Raw genomic sequence first — 16791 nt, 5'->3', positions numbered from 1 at the left:
AACGCATCAGAACTTGCATGTTGTTCTAGTGCATAGTGTTGTGCAAATGTATGGGCTGAGGCCAAAGTTGCAGCTTTACAGATGTCCTCACTGGGGATGTTGTTGAGGAATGCTATCAAGGTTGCTACTGCCCTGGTAGAATTTGTACGAACCCCTGTAAAGGGTTATAGATTGTACTGATGACAGCACAATTTGATAGTCAGAAATCCATTTGGAAAGCCTCTGCTTAGATACGTCTCCTTTTGAGCGTTCAGTGATTGATATGAATAGTTTTGTAGATTTGCAGAATGATTTTGTTCTGTCTATGTAAAATGCCAGCACCTTGCAGACATTTAAGGTATGAAGTATCAATTCTCATTTGTTGTCAAAGGGTTTAGGATAGAATGTTGGTAGATGGATGGGTTGGTTGAGATGAAATGAGGAGGAAATCTTAGGTAAAAATTTGGGATGTAATCTTAGGATAGCCTTAACTTTAAAGAAGACTGTGTAGGGTGGATCTGCCATGAAGGCTCCCAGTTCTCCAACCAGTCTGGCTGATGTGATTGTGACAAGAAAAGGTACTTTCATTGAAAGGTGGAGGAGAGAGCAAGTCGCCAAAGGTTCAAACGGGGGTCCGGTGATACCCCGAAGTAATAAGTTGAGGTTCCATGATGGGGTGGATGTTCTTACCTCTGGGTAAGTGTTGCTGAGGCCTTTAAGAAACCTTTTGGTGATTGGGTGTGCAAAAACTGATAGGTCGTCCACATCGTGGTGAAACGCCATAATAGCTGAAAGGTGTACCCTGATTGAGATCATGGAGAGGCTTCATTTCTTAAGTTCTAGTAAGTAGTCCAGTATCAGGGATCAGAAGCTGGTGTGACGTGTTTGTTTTGGCGCCAGTTATCAAATCGTCTCCATTTTGTGTGTCAGGTAGTTGCTCTTCAACTATTTAAGACATTCTCTACTTTCTCCGACCAGGCTATTTTGGGTCCTCATAACCATGGAGCAACCACACCTTGAGATGGAGAGTTTCTATATTTGGGTGAAGGATTTGACCTGAGTCCTGGGAAAGGAGACAAGGGAGAAGAGGAAGGGCACTTGCTTGACATACTGACATTTTGAGAATGTAAGGGAACCACATTTGTCAAGGCCATGTGGGAGCATCCGAATTACTGTAGCCTGTTCTAGTCTGATTTTATGAAGCACATGCTCATGGAGGGGAATGGGAGGGAAGGCATATAAGAAGAGAGCATTCCATATGATAAGGAAGGCATCATCCAGGGAATTAAGGCCCAAGTCCCACTCTGGAGCAAAACTGGGGACATTTGGCATTGTGTGCAGTCACAAATAGGTCTGTGGTTGGGAATTGCTTGAATATGTTGTGTAGTACTTGCGTGTCCAATTCCTACTCATTGTCTTGAGAAAAGTTCCTGCTTAGTGCATCTGCTATGATGTTTTGACTTCCAAGTAGGTATGATGCTGTGATGTGGATGTTGTGTGTGATTCACCAGTTCCCTAGCCGTATGGCTTCTGTGCACAGGGAGTGTGAACATGCATCTCCTTGCCTGTTTATGTAGAACATGCATACTACATTGTCTTTGAGGATTTGTATAGTCTTGTTCTTGATTATTGGGAAGAAGTGGTAGCACACGTTGCAAACAGCTCGTAATTCTAGTAGATTTATGTGAAGTAGGGATTCTGTTGGTGACCAGTGACCCTGTGCCTAGAAGTGCTCCCCAACCTAGTAGGGATGTGTCTGTTGTGATGGTCATCGTTGGGGAGTCCCGTACGAAGGGCACACCAAGGTAGACATTGTCTGGTTGTGTTCACCAGAGCAGTGAGTGTTTTATTTTATCTGGCATTGAAAGGCATTTGTTCACGCTTTGCTTTCGTGGGCGGTAGGTCATGCGGAGCCAAGCTTGCAGGCTCCTCATGTGTAACCTTGAGTGCTTGACAATGAAGGTTGTTGCAGCCATGTGGCCCAATAGTTGGAGGCATGTCCTGGCTGTTATCTGAGGACTGTTTAGTGTTATGGAGATGAGATTGTTCAGAGTGATGAATCAATGTTGTAGTAGAGATGCCGTGGCCCTGGATGAGCTGAGATAAGTGCCGATGAATTCCAGTTCTTGTACTGGTGTTAGCATCAATTTTTGTATATTTATTTGAAGGCCTAATTGTGCAAAGAGAGCTACTGTTTTTTCAGTCATGTTTAATGCTTCCTGTGGAGTTGATGTTTTCAGTAAGCAATTCCCAAGTATGGGAATATCATGATTCTGTTTCTGTGTAGGTGGGCAGCCACTATGGCTAGAACCTTTGGGAATACTCGCGGGGCAGTGGATAGGCTGAATGGTAGAACCTTGTATTGGAAGTGATTTGGGCATTCCCTCCTTTCTAGCGCTAGAATGACGATGGCTAGTGTAACCACCATGAAGCACTGAGTTTTCACAAAATTTGTTGAGTTGTTGTAGTATGAGAATGGGTCTCCACCCTCCTGTTTTTTTCTGTGTGAGGAAATAATGTGAATAAAAGTATTTTCCTCTATATTTTTTAGTACTAGCTCTACTACTCCCAAGTGTATGAGGTGATTTATCTCGACACAGTAGATGTTTATGAGAGGGGTCCCTGAAGAGGGACAGAGAAAGAGAGTATGCAGCGGGGGGGGAGGGAGTGTGGAAGTAAAAGGGATGAAATATCCCTTCTCGACTACCTCTAATATCCGTCTGTTGTGATGGTTTGCCAGATTGGGTAAAAGGGAATCAGACAATCTCCAAATGGTTGGGAGATGGTAGATGGTTCCAGAGTTAAAAGATGTGGGGTTCTTGGGCCCTCGACAGATGTTTCAAATTTGCTGTCTGGATGTCGATTGTTGAGACATGGTGGTTTGAGGAGCAGGTTTTCATCTCCTTGCAGGCCTCTCTTTGTGGCCTTGATGTTCGTATTATCTATGTTGTGTGTAGGGAGTGGTTCGGAATTTTTGCGGCATGTAATATTTTTCCTGTCCTCACTTGGTTCTAGGTGTATAGATTCCCAAGGATCTCAATGTTGCCCTAGAGTCCTTTAGTGTGTGAAGGGACTCAACCGTTTTGGTGGCAAAGAGCTTTGGACCTTTCACTGTTGATTGGACTTTTCTGGGAAATCCAGAGAGATGGAGCCAGGATGCTCTCATGACTAATACAGTTCTGGATATAAGGTACCTTTCTGAAATAAGGGACCTAAACTGTTCTTTTTTCTCTTTGGGAATAAATTCCATAAACTCAGAGTTTGGTGTAGTTATTGTGGTCATATTTTGTCAGCGATGCTTTGTAGTTGGTGATTTTGAGGCGTAAAGTCAATGAGGAATAGGCTTTATGGCCAAAGAGGTCAAGCCTCTTCCAGTCCTTGTCATATGGCGTACTTTTGGGGTATTGTTGTCTGCCCCGTTCATGGACTGCATCCACCACCAGGGAATTTGGTGCAGGATGTGATCATAGAAATTCTGTTCCCTTCGCCGGCACATAGTATTTTTTGTCAGATTCTTGCTAGTTGGTGGAATTGTTACTGGGGTCCACCAAATTGTTTTGACAGGTTCCGTAATGTTGCTATTCATGGACAAGGCAATCTTGGATGAAGTGGCTGTCTGTAAGATGTTCAGTAGTTCAAGTTGTGTTTCCTGAACCTCATCCAGGGATATATTCAGAGAACTGGCGACTCTCTGATATAAGTCCAGAAAGTTTTTAAAATCTTCACCTGTATTGGGAGGCATGGCATAATGATGTCATCAGGGGAAGATGAGGAAAAATGCACTGTTTGAGCCATCTCCTGGTCAGAGATCTGTTTTTCCTCTTCAACCACGTTCTCAGTAGGTTCCGATGGTCCTGGTACTGATTGTGAGGGTGAGTGTTGTGTGCTCATCCTGGGTGGGCTGGGGATTTGTGGTGTTCTGGTGGGTATTGTGCCCATGAATTCCAATAAGCCCATTGTGGTGGAAAGGGCATCAGTGGCCTCCATGGCTGCCCGTACCAGTATCCTTCTTTGGGTCCAGTCTGATAAGCCCTGTATGCTGGTGGATCAAGTCTGGTGGGCACGTGGATTGGAGAAGACTGGTGAGAGGAATGTATTTCCTCCTCAGGTTCATCCTTGTCATCGCTCGAAAACGGTGGAGCTGACTGAGGTGGACTGGTGATGCCACTTGATATCATTTGTACAAAGATGACCTCGGCACTGAGGATGGGAGACTCAGATGTCAAGGTGACCATTAAGTCTTTATGGCACAGGAATTCCTGAGACACTACTAAAGTCAGTACTGTAGAATGGCTGGAGGTTGGTACTGAGGATTGTGCAGTAGTTGTCAGTGTACACGCCATGGTAGAAGGTGGCAGCATGATCTGCGGTGTTGCAGTACCACTGGGTGCCGAGTGCCTGGTTGGCTCCATCGGCACAGAGGTATGGGATTTTTGTTTCTTTTTAGTGCTGGTACTGGAGTTAGCCCACATAGGGTTTCTTGGTCTCAAGGTACCCACAGAACCAGAGAATCCTGCAATTTCAGTATTGTTGGTACTGCTATGGTTTGCCAGTTGGGGAATGCTGGTTTTTGGCAGTGTCCCATATCGGTGGAGTTGTAGCCTGCATTTTTTAAATTTTCTTGGTGGGTTGCTGCTTAGTCTGAACCATGGAAGACAGACCTCTGTCAGAGGCTGTGGATGGAAATCTCTGTCCAGGATAGGCTCCTGCCTCTGCCTTAGACCCTGGTCTGAGAGATTTCTCTATACGGAAGAGTTTAAGTTGCAGGTCTCTCACTTTTCTAGCCAGGGCTTTTAGATTCAGTGCAAGCACTTCTGCAATATGTGTGTCTCACCTAGGCAGCGGATACACTGTGAATGCCCATCTGAGACCGGTATTGAAAGTCTGCAGGTGAGGCAGCGTTTAAAACCCAGGGAACTAGGCATACCCCTTACGTGAGTGTTCCCCCCCACCTTTGAAGGGGAAATAAAACTCTACTCTACCAGCTCTAACAGAAACTTAAACTTCTATTGTTGAGAGGAAAAAACATATTTTTTCCTAACAAAAATTAATGGAGATTAACGGAACTAATCATACCTACTACTAATTAAGTCTAACTATGCTAATTAGATTAGGCAAAGAGGTGATGCTGGAGGAACTGAGAGGGGGTTTGTTGCACAATGCCAGATTACTGCTTAAAGTGGCGTGAGATGGGGACTGCACATGTGCGACCCAAGCAGGGAACTGCTACTACAAATCTCCAATTACAAGCACAGGGGTGCACAAACACCTAAAGTGGAGCACTCACAGGGACATCACTCAAAGAACATTTATTTCCCAAAATTTTCCTAGCAGCATTTCACTGCTGAGCAGGGGCTAAACAATGTCACTCCATACTGCTTTGCAATCTGAAAGCTCAGGTCTTCTTGGGAAATATCCCTTTCTGAACAAAGAATAACAAGCTGTGTTTATTAACATCCCATGGTACTTGTCACACACTGATTGTCTGTCTCAGTACCCAGGCCAATTCCAGTTAGATAACTACACCATGCCTATACCAGAAATCCGCCCATACTGTATTTTCAGTTGGCTAAGGTACTTTTCACTTTCTATTTTGATCTCTTATGTTGCTGTGCACTGTTTAAAGGCTGTAGATTCCCACACAGAAGCCTCTGCATTTCAGTGACGAATGAAGCAATCCTCTCATATAATTTTTAAGCTCTTTGAAAAGAATGCAGATCATCTTAGGATATTTGAACGGAAGGTGATATTTATTTATTAATGAAAAATTATACCTTGTTTATTTTTTAACAAACCAAAATGCCTTCAATCCCCCTTTTTTTCCCTGTTGCAGACAATAATATCCAGCTGTAATATCAGCTGTAAATTGCCATGACATACGAGTCATGCAGGATACAGGATGTGTCCAGAATTACTTAGTCATGTTCTAATATTTCACTGTACCCTTGTAAGTTGCATAATAGGTTTGTGTATGGTGTGTACTTGTGCTACACTAACTCCGATGTTAATATTACAAGGGGACAAACAGTGAAAAATAAATTATATAGATAACTGGATTAAAAAAAACCAATAGGAAACAGAACTGGGGAATCAGAGATGAGAATTTGCTCCTCTTGTTGCTTTTCCTCCAGTTTTTTCTGTCACCTTGCACTCTGCAGGGCAGATTCTAATCTCAGTTACACCACTGTAAATCTGGAGTAACTGCCTTTTAATGATGTCACTCTGGAAACACACTAGCATAAGTGGGATCAGAATCTGACGCCATGTTCACACAACTCAGCAAAGACAACAGCTCTTCAACTTCATTAAAACTATTTTGGTTTATGAAGACAGAAGTCTATTAATCAGATCAGCCTTCTCCTGCCTGACAGGAAAAGTGTCTTGTCTCTGAATCTAATGGCCTGAGAGAGGGGAAAGTATCTCTGAAAGGAAAGGGGCATCAGAAATCTGCTTTGCATTCCCACACTATTTTTTGAGACTGCGTGTCTCCCACCTCTGTGATGTCAGTATACACTATCAGCCAAGAGTAAACAATGAGCCAGCAGCAGACACAGAGTTATTGTGCAAGCTCAAAGAAGGAGGGCCAAACTGTCCTGAGTTAAACTGGAGCAGTTCTATTGAATTCAGTGGAGTTGCACTAATGTAACAGAGAAGAGAGTTTGGTCTGAAGGTTCAACCCTAAAGAGTCACTAACTTGATGATGGGTAAACATAGGTTTACATGAGTCAGCACAGAAGAAAACTGAACAAGGGAGCTTGGCTGTGGGACCTGCCTGAAAAAGACAAAGCTAGAGGGATAATGGGAGAGGAGACAGAGAGAAAGACAAGGGTAGAAACCAGATGTGTGTAATATTAGTCAATGGCATTTGAGCCTACAATGGCAGTGAGTAAACAACATAGCCAAGGAATACTGGAAATCAGAAGAGAGTCTGGGTGGCAAAGCGGCAATAAGTCTCTCAAATACTGAAAGCTGAAGATGGCTTCACAAGACACAAAGGTAGTTTACCAGCAGACTGACTCATGGTTGCTTTTCATCACCAAGAGTACAAAGGCATTCTGCAATGCATATAAGCTGGATACAATGCATGTAAACTTTGGGGTCAGAAGGCTGAGGGACTCGTGAGCAACTTGAAGAAGAGACAAGGCAATGGGAAACTGGCAGAAGCAGTCCCAGCATTAGAACCATGCTTAGATATACTTCCACAAATCAGGATGCCAGTTTATCTATTCATGTCCTTTTCCCTTCACCAGGAGGTCCCCTGCCTCCTGTCCCTCTTCCCTGTAAGGCTTCCACTGTTCTCACACCTCCCTTCCTTCTTCCCACTTAAAAAAAAAAAAAAGAAAATATTCTTTATTTCAGCCATTCCCAGCCACAGTGCTTGGGCTGCTGCTGAAGTATTACAGACAAATGGGAGCCATGTATGCTCACAATGTGCTCACACTCCCTACCACTAGCTTTGTTTACAGAATCTCCAAGATAGGAACAACTAAAGGTTCATGAAGAGGCAGAAGGAGGAACAAGGAAGGAGCACAAAGAGTGCAGATTGACTCATTCTATCAGAAGATGCCAGGGAGATACTAGGTACTAAGTGAGACTGATAAGGTGAGCACCAAGCAGCAGGTGCCCTAACTACTGTCAAATGGTCAGGCACCATGCATTATGCTCCTGTTCCACACCAAGGTAGCAAGGCTTTGTCACACTGCACTTCACCAAACTCTTGCTGGTGGAGCTGGCTACCTGGGTAATTTCTCCAGCAGAAAGTGTCCCTGCATGGTATAGAATCACTCTGCCCATTGCAGAGCTTGTAGTAAGGGCTATGTATAGAGCACAGTTATGTAAAAGGGAGCAACAATTCCCAGCTGCTGGAATGGTCCTTTGGGCCCATGGACAGCTGGGTTCAGGCAACCCTCACCTGAATCATGGCCATTCCCTGGCCATTCCCAGAACAATGGAAGCACAAAAGTGGCACACAGACACCTTTCCACTGACAACTCAAGTCCTGAGATGAGCCCAGCTTAGGCACAATGATAAATCAGACCCAGTATTTTCAAAAATAGCTGCCTAAAGGTGGGCTTCTATTATGGGTCTGTTATAGGAGTGGGTGGACAAGGTTCTGTAGCCTGTGTTGTGCAGGAGATCAGACTAGATGATCATGATGATCACGTCTGACCTTAAAGTCTATGAATCTTCTAAATTTATATTTAGGAATCTGAATATGTGGCTCGACTTTCAAATCTGCTGAGCCTCCAGTAACTCCCATTGACTTCAACAGGAACAGAAGCAGGCTCACGGTCTGCAAGAATCCACAAAGTTTTGCACATGTGTGATTCTTATAAGCCTTCATCCCTCTCAGATATACTTTCCAGTGACAGTCCCAAACAGATCTAACATGTTTTCAACTTTATTGGTCAAACTATTTCCACAGTTATGGTCATGCAGTAAAGCAACCCCTTCCAATATAACTTCTCAATTAATGCTCAGAGAGTGGCAAAGCATTCCACAAGCAGCATTGGATGTTTGCTCCCCATCATCAGCTTTCTTTTCCAATTTCTCTTTTTTCCCCTCTAGCCACCAAAGATTCCTTTTGCTAAATGTTTTCTAAACAGAGTGTATTTCCGTTTCCAATATTACAACATTTCAGACATACAGCAGAGTAGCTAAAGCTCTCAGTGATTAGGATATCACTTTAACTTATTGTTTAATTCAAGTTATCAAGGCTCACACACACTGCAGTTTTCTCAGACAATGAAATCTGAAGGGCAATACACCTCATTCTGCATCTCAGCAAAGCTTGTCCAGAGACATTACCATTTCAGTATATCACAGGTAATCATAAAAATGGCAATAGTTCCAATATCAAAACACACACATTCCTTATAAAAATGTGTTAAGCTTATAGAGGTGGAGACTGCTGATATCAGTGCACTCTGCTGCATTACTATGGGGGAGAAAAGACTAGTTTACAACAATGGAAAAGAATTCATCTGACTCATACAATTACTCAGGTACATTTGTCTCCATAATCCATTTGGACCATCTGTGTTTTTCAACCTATTGGCTTTAGCTTTCCATGGATTACTAGCAAAAAGCTAACATCTCCTTTGGTCCAGCTGTCTCACAACTACTGCTCAAATGAATTATTTCAAATGAACACTAAGTAATCAAGACAAAAACAACTGTCTATCTGGGAGAGTCATTAAAGAGCAGGGAACCCATCCAGACCCCTATGCTTCTTGATGGGAGGGAGACAGGAAAGTAAGAGAGAGAGCATTGTCATCTTTTGGCTGATGGGAGATGCTGAGATACTATAGTGATGAGGGTCTCATAAGTATCTGGGATAGACAGAAGAGAGATGAGAGAAAATAGTCACTCATCCTCCATATTTCCTCTATCTCCCTCTTGTTTATTTCTCCTGCAGATAAGTCTCCATTGACTGATATTGCTGAGTTATTATTTCTTATTTGTATGATCCTAGAAGCCCTAGTCATTGACAAAGCGCCATGCTAACACAGAACAAAAAGATGGATATGATCATGCTTCTAGAGCCTGACTCATTAATTTGTCAGTGTTTAAAATTATATAATAGTTTTATTTTTATTTATTGAATGATCAATTTTCTAGGAACTGCCTTGAGGTAAACATCCCATGACAAGTGTTATATAGAAATATAAGGTAAATATATATGTTTTTTAAGCCGACAGAACTCACCTGCAGAGCAGATATATCCACTGTAAATATGATGAGGATTTCTGATTGACTTTATATATAAAATAAATGCTGGCAAATGAACAAAATATTATATGTTGATTTTCTTGTGAATTAGAATGAGCACCATTAAAAGCTCAACATTAACCATTTCAGATATGGTGATCACCGTAAATAAATCAGTATTTCCCACACAGTTATCTGAGATACTACAGTAGTTTCCTGTGCCTAGGATAGATAATGGATGCTGAGTAGTTAAAACCCTGTGCACCTCTGATAATTTGCCTCATGATGTTTGTCCCTGTGTGTGGCCCTCTGTGTCTGAAAGCAATACCCCAGAACCCCAATATTCACCACTGTCATATAATGATATGTTTTGTACAAAGTATGCCTTCTGAAGTATCATTTTAAAAGTCTTGATCTGTTGAACATTAATATCCTGCTGGATTGTATCTGCTATCATTGTATGTGAACTTATGAAGTTCTGCTATATATGTATCACTGAAACATGTTGTGGGAAAGGAAACACCCACGAACAGTCTTTCAGGTACAACAATGGAGTAGCCAGATGTGCTAATGGCCCATTAAGGGGAATCCACTCTCCCAATCCCCATCCCTAGAGACTTCACCATGGAGGCACATACACAATCTGACACTGCTTAACCAATGGGGGGCGGCTGCCATGTCACATGCATGAACTTTTCCAGCAAGCTGGGAGAAGCTATAAAAGGGGGGGGGAAAGGAGGGGGGGGGAAATACATCATCGATTGTCTTCACTCCACCACAGCTCAAAACCTGAAGGAACGTTTTGAAGACAAAGGACTTTGAATGGGGAGGGCAACCCAGGCTGCAAAGCAGACGTAGCCTGTGCATCAAGCATCTGTAAACTTGCTTGTACCATCAGTCAGGGTGAGATATTGCTGATTCAAATCCTGTTAGTGTATAAGAATTCGGATTGTGAATTTTATTTTCATTTCTTTGGTAACTATTTCTGATCCTTTAAGTCAACTACTTATAATCATTTAAAATCTATCATTCTGTAGTTAATAAATCTGTTTTATAATTTTACCTAAAACACTGTGTCTTGGCTGAAGTGCTGGGAAAATCTCAGCTCAGTTAACAAAAGCTGGCGCATATCCTCCCCACATCAAGGGGCAGGGTGAACTAATTAATGAGCTTGCGCTGTACAGTCCTCTGTTCAAATGCAAGATGGAATACTCCTGTAGTGCAGAGTTTGGGAACTGGGTGAACTGGCCTGTATCCATGGTTGGTTCAGGAGTGGCTCTGGGAGAGCATTAAATAGTTGGGTGTGTCCCTGCTTGTAATTGTCTGTGTAAGCACAGTACCTCTTAGAGGTTGTAGCTTGACATCAGCATCACAGGGTGATGACCTGCATGTAGAAGTTAGTAAGCCATTGTGACACCTTTGGTCCAAAGGCTTGAGGAATTCCAGCAAGATGTTATCATACCCCATCGCTGTGCCTGATTTGATGGAGTTAAGGGCCTTATCTAGCTCATTGATCATGAATGGCTCTGGTTGACTCCTACCCATATACTGAGGTTGAGTTGATGCCATTTGTTGTATACTTTGCATTTGAATGGCTTCTCCAGCAGGACCTTTGCTACCCACAGAAGATGGCTTGCAACCTCACTGGGCTTAACCAGTTGGTGATTTTGAAGTGCACATATGTTGCACAGCATCTTTGGTATCTGGGGTGTGTGAAATGAGGTCAAAGCCTTTTATACCATAACGTCCTGTTACGCTGTTAGCAATGTGAGTTTCTTGCAAACAGATTACGTCGATACCGTGACGAGTGGCTAATGCACTAATGATGCTACGTTTGGCTGTTGACAGGCCCGCAACATTAAGCTAAAGAATTTGAAGCACCAGTCCAATGGCTTGAAAGTCAAAAGATGGTGATACATTGGGGTCACAGTCAGATGGCACGTGACCAGGAGTTTTTGCCGAATTTGGTCAGCAGGCTGGAGGATCATTAGCTTCCTTGGCCCAGGCCGGGTACTGATGGGGAGCACGACATGAATGTTGATCCACTGCCACTGATCTATCCTCTGACAGCGGAAAACTCAGTTTTGGGATTGTCATTGTGAGCAGCCTCTATGTAGCTGTGCAAGGCCCACGCACACTCTAGGCACAACTATGGAGTTTGATGCTTAACATTAAGCACCCACATTTGAATATTTTGACCTAAAGGACTTGTCCAAGCTGCACAGAGTGAACCAGTATAAGTACCAGAGAGAGAATCTGGAACTCCCGTCTCATTCCTCTGCTCCATCCACTAGGGCCCACTCCACAATGATATTTAGGCTCCCAACTTCCATTGATTTCCATGGAAGTTAGGAGCCTAAATACATTTGTGGATCTGGGCCAAGAAGACCAACCATTCCATCGTAACATTGTCTTTGGGGGTTCTGAGAAACAGTTGAGTATCTTCCATCACTAAGACAGACTCATTGGTTTACCTGGAGACACTGCTAAATTAATTATTGCTGTGATTTTTCTTATTTTCCACTCCTTGTCTCTCCCATAACGATTCTTTACCTTCCTGAAGAAAGAAATATGTCTGCTGGTAATGTCTTCTCTTCTTTCCCTTCTCTCCTTGCCTCTCAATCTCTCTTTTATATTGAATAATCATTTAAATGATGGCTTAATTAGCTAATTATGAATGTGTTTCGGGTACTTAAAAGAGGAAGAATCACTGTTTATTTGCTAGTAATTAAGTGGGTTGCATTTGATTTCTGTTTTGGGAAATTTATGAGTTTTTTTTCCCTGGGTGGCAGAATTGAAATATTAAAACATAATTGTTTTCTGTATATCATGGTGCACTGATTGGAGAAATACATTTTACTGAATGCAGGCTTTGGGCTTGGAGTAGGTTATCATAGATATAACCGATCTGAATGGATTTATTAGACTATAGCGAGAGCAGTAAAGAAATGGACATTAGTTGTAGGCAAGAGACCTTGTCCTCATCTTCAAGGCTCGGCTCATATCTCTGCTCTCACTGCTCCATGCACTGCTTGTTAAGCTCCTCCTCTCTTCAACTGGCTATGCAAAAGCAGGTACCCAAATGGGCCTTGCCTGTAATCCTTGTGATCTGTAAGCAGTAGTGTACTAAAAAAAAAAAATCACCTTTCACCTGGCCACCACACCCAGGAGAGTCTGTACTGGAAGTCACTCCTTGCCTCTCTTGTAGCTACGCTTTAGTGCTAGTTATCATCCCTGAACAGACAGTCTAGATAAGGTTAATGTCAATGTGGGCAGTGGTGCCTACTTTTATTGCTAGTCAGTATCTTCATGGGAAAGGGGCAGGGCTCCTACTGCTGCAATTATGCTCTGCTAATACTAGCCAGATGCAGGATTTTGCTAACCATCACAAGACATTTTAAAAGGCTTAAATATAAATTATTTTATCACAATGACCAAAAGCAGTGAGCCTATTCCATACAAAGAAAATGGGAATTTTGTTATTAACTTTCTTGGGAGCAAATCAGGTCCTGTGACAGACACTTGTGCCTTCTTTCTGAGGAGGCACCACACCGAACAAGACTGTTGGTGCAGAAGTAATGCTGTATAAAGTCTCTGGATTCTAAAAGTCCTCAGTACATACTCCATTTCTCAATGGAAGCAGGCACAGTGCCCCTCTGTTTAGGAAGGAAGCTCATGCTTTTCATTTAATATATTTTATACAAACAAGGCAGACTTTGGAATCTACGCCAGTCAACCTCAGAGAGGGCAGACTGTGTCCTTTACCATGATAAGTACAGTCAACTCCTTCTTCAGCACCCTCCAGCACATGCCAGGAAAGAGAACCGCCTGCATTTAGTTTGATCAATCACCAATAGGGAAACTGTGTTATTAATGCTTGATAATACCAAGCAAAGAGCAAAATTCAGTGCATTTTCTTTTGGAGAACAGTGCTTATGTTCATGCTTATGCTCAGGGGGCTTTCTGGGAGGGGACTCCTCATGGATACCTACAATTCAGTTCCCCCACAAAGACTGACTTTCATTTGTGAAGGACTGGATGCAGCTTCTGCAAGAACCTACAACTCTGCTTCTGGGTCAGTGGCTGGATGAGAAAAAGGATAATTTCTTTAGAAAAATCCAAGATTCTTCCTGCCCCATTCCCTCCCAGCGGAACTTTAGAGGAGTACACATCACCCCCCACCTGATTTTTTATTATCTTGTTGATGTCCCATTCATGGTTAATTATTTCTCCATATGCTTTTAATTTATTTATTTCAACCCCATACGTATTATTGCCAACACCAAGAATTCAAAAACCACAAGTGAGTTCCCAAAATCATGAGATTTTAAAAAATAATGGTTTTGGTTCCTTTTCTTTGCCTTCTGGTTTCTCAGACTTTAGGGTACATTCAGTTCACATTGTCAAACTTTTCTCTGACACTATGAGTCTTTCTTTCTTTCAAACAAAAGGTGAGATTCTCATAAATCACTTGCCTCCAAGAGCTGGGGCGATAATAAAAACCCCAAATATTGTGAGACGTGGTTATATTGCGAGAGTTGGCAACACAACATGCAAATTGATCGAAGTCCTCCTTAGCCAGCCAAATTAACTCTCATCCATCCCCATCTTCCATTACCCCAAAGACCTAGGAAATTATGTGTGTTTGCAATGTGAACTGAAGGTCATAATAGATTGCCTCTGCAGGACCAGCAAGGGAGTGAGTTCTCACCCTAAATATAACCTGTCACCAGCTCCATTCTGTTTGAACTTTGAGACTATCAACTAAACGTTCCAGCTGATTTCAAGTGCCATAATATCACCTGAGGAGAGAGCTGGTCTCAGATATTAATATCATTGCAATCCACAACTGACTTTAGTTTATTAATGGTACATACTCAGTTATAGTTATATCTAATTGACCTCAGCTTCCCTCACACCAGCTCCAGTGTTGTAATTCCACTGACCTCAGTGGAATTATTTCTGATTGACACCTTTACATATGTGACACAGAGCAGAATCAGTCCCAATAGCACATATTTAAGTTTGCACTTGTTACTACAAACATAGCATTTTATCATTAATTTTAAACACTTTTAAAATAAATTGTATATGCATTTTCTCAGTCTGGCTGGCAATTTATTTTTCCATGGATTCGTAAACATTCATATTCATATATGAATATTAAAGGTTACTATTTAGTATGATAGAAATAACAATTAACAACACTTGCTAGTTGTCATATATCTATAAGTTATAGAGTGCAATGACATCAGCTAAAGCGTTGGTAAATTACATCATGTTTCCTGTAATTTGCTGGCATTTTGTTTCAAAGGTTTGATTAGAGCAGCTGAACTAGAAAAGATGGGGGGTAAGTTTCAGAGTTGGGGTTTGGGCCCAGATCTGGATCCAAACTCCTCTGACGTTTGAGGTTATTGGGATCCAACAACTACATTGAGATATTTTGCTACGCAGATCCCACCATTTCTAAGAGCTTGCTGCACTTTTAGCAGATGACACAATTTCTCTATTTGAAATTAAATTCCTTTTGTAGCAGGGGAAGTGATTTTGAATCATCCTCTCCCAAAAGGCACTTGGACAACACATGTATCAGGCCAAGAGGCTGACATGGGACAGATGAACCTGATGACAAAGATCTAAATAAGAAACTTCACCTTTATTAAGATGGTTTCTCTTTCTGCCTAATGAATATGGCCACAATGCCTCTTATGTTTCACTCTGGATGCTGTCATTATGGCCACGACTTCAGATTTGCAGATTTTCCCCAAATCTAATCTCTCATGTGTATTAACTCTGGCAGCTGGAGCGAGAGAGATTTCCAGAGCACCTTCTTAGCCATTCCTTTCCTGCCGGAAGACAAGAAAATGCAACATGGGGCACCAGCGCCAACAGCTGCTGTATACAGAAGTTCCAGTCATGTTGCTATCACTGACAAAGAGACGTGGAAGGATGGGAGAGCAAGAGGAGACAGGATTTCCTACAGAGGTGAACATCCAAAGATAAAGAGAGAATGACTGTCCCTCTCTTCCTGGGCATCTTGCTTCTTTTCTCACTGGATTGACAATATCTCAGACATCTACACAGCTTTTTCAGGAAAAAGTTATTAGCATCACAGAAATCAGAGATAGAAAAGTTCATTGAGAGGGGAGGTGGGATGCAAAGCAGGATTGATCTCTATAGCATATTCTCAAGGGGTTTGCCCAGTCTATTTTTAACGACTCAAATGATGGAGCTTTCATTATTTCTTTTCAAAACATACTCTACAATCTAGGCCTCACAGTTACAATGTTTGCTAATATTTAACCCAAATTTTCATTTGCTCAACTTCATCCCACAACTGCTGGTTTTTACCCCATTTCATTCTCTGAAATGAGTTTCCAAACCAGATGAGCTCTCCCTTTAACCTTTTGGGAAAGAGGATACTACTAGCCAATGGCTTCAAAAGCTCTTGCATTGCTCTGCACTAAGTATCCAGACTTTTTTTTTATTTAGCACTTAGCAGCAAACAAGAACTCTACCAAAATAGCAACACAGAGATTGTTTAAGCCAGGAGCGGGGAAGAAAGAACAGATACATCCCCTGGAGTATGCAAAGCACAAATGAGATTGAAAAGCGAATTAGTCTCAGATAAAGTCACCTTGGCTCAATTACACAATCACACATTGCAATAGTCTTAGCATTGTGATATCAGTGGCCCTTCAGTCCAACCAAATCTTATCATCACCCTATGAACACAGCTCCCTTCCCCACAGAATAAAACTATAACCAACAATGGGCGTTAGTGCACCAAACATTGCATCCAGAAGCTAGCATCCAATCCATGGAGCCTCCATTCCATAGATCAAGAGCAGACACATGAAAGGCCCAGCCCCAGCTGTCCTGATTTATTGGGGGGCAGACAGAGAGGATACCTGGCCTCAGAGTGCTGGCTGGCTAGGAGACTGGAAGGAAATCCCACCCCTGACTTCCTGCTGCCAGCCCACCTCTTGCTGGAGAAGAGGAATGTTACCCCAAAGCAGGAACTCAGCCATACCCAAGTGGGAACTAGGAACTGGCCACAGACCACCTGGATGGCTATGGGCCAATCAGCTAGCCTGGGGT

At 42.4% G+C, this 16791-nt stretch overlaps 1 protein-coding gene across 8 annotated transcripts in view; it reads right to left on the bottom strand.

Moving 5' to 3' along the window:
• Nucleotides 1–16791, bottom strand: part of CACNA1C (calcium voltage-gated channel subunit alpha1 C) — a 648228-nt gene that overhangs the window by 283235 nt on the left and 348202 nt on the right. The gene's annotated exons all lie outside the window — the stretch shown is intronic.

The sequence above is a fragment of the Emydura macquarii genome, unplaced genomic scaffold, assembly GCF_026122565.2.
Source record: "Emydura macquarii macquarii isolate MOO-44397 ecotype Brisbane River unplaced genomic scaffold, CSIRO-AGI_Emac_v2 contig_3530, whole genome shotgun sequence".
In the NCBI taxonomy this organism is placed as follows: Eukaryota; Metazoa; Chordata; order Testudines; family Chelidae; genus Emydura; species Emydura macquarii.
This window is presented reverse-complemented; position numbering and strand designations above follow the sequence as displayed.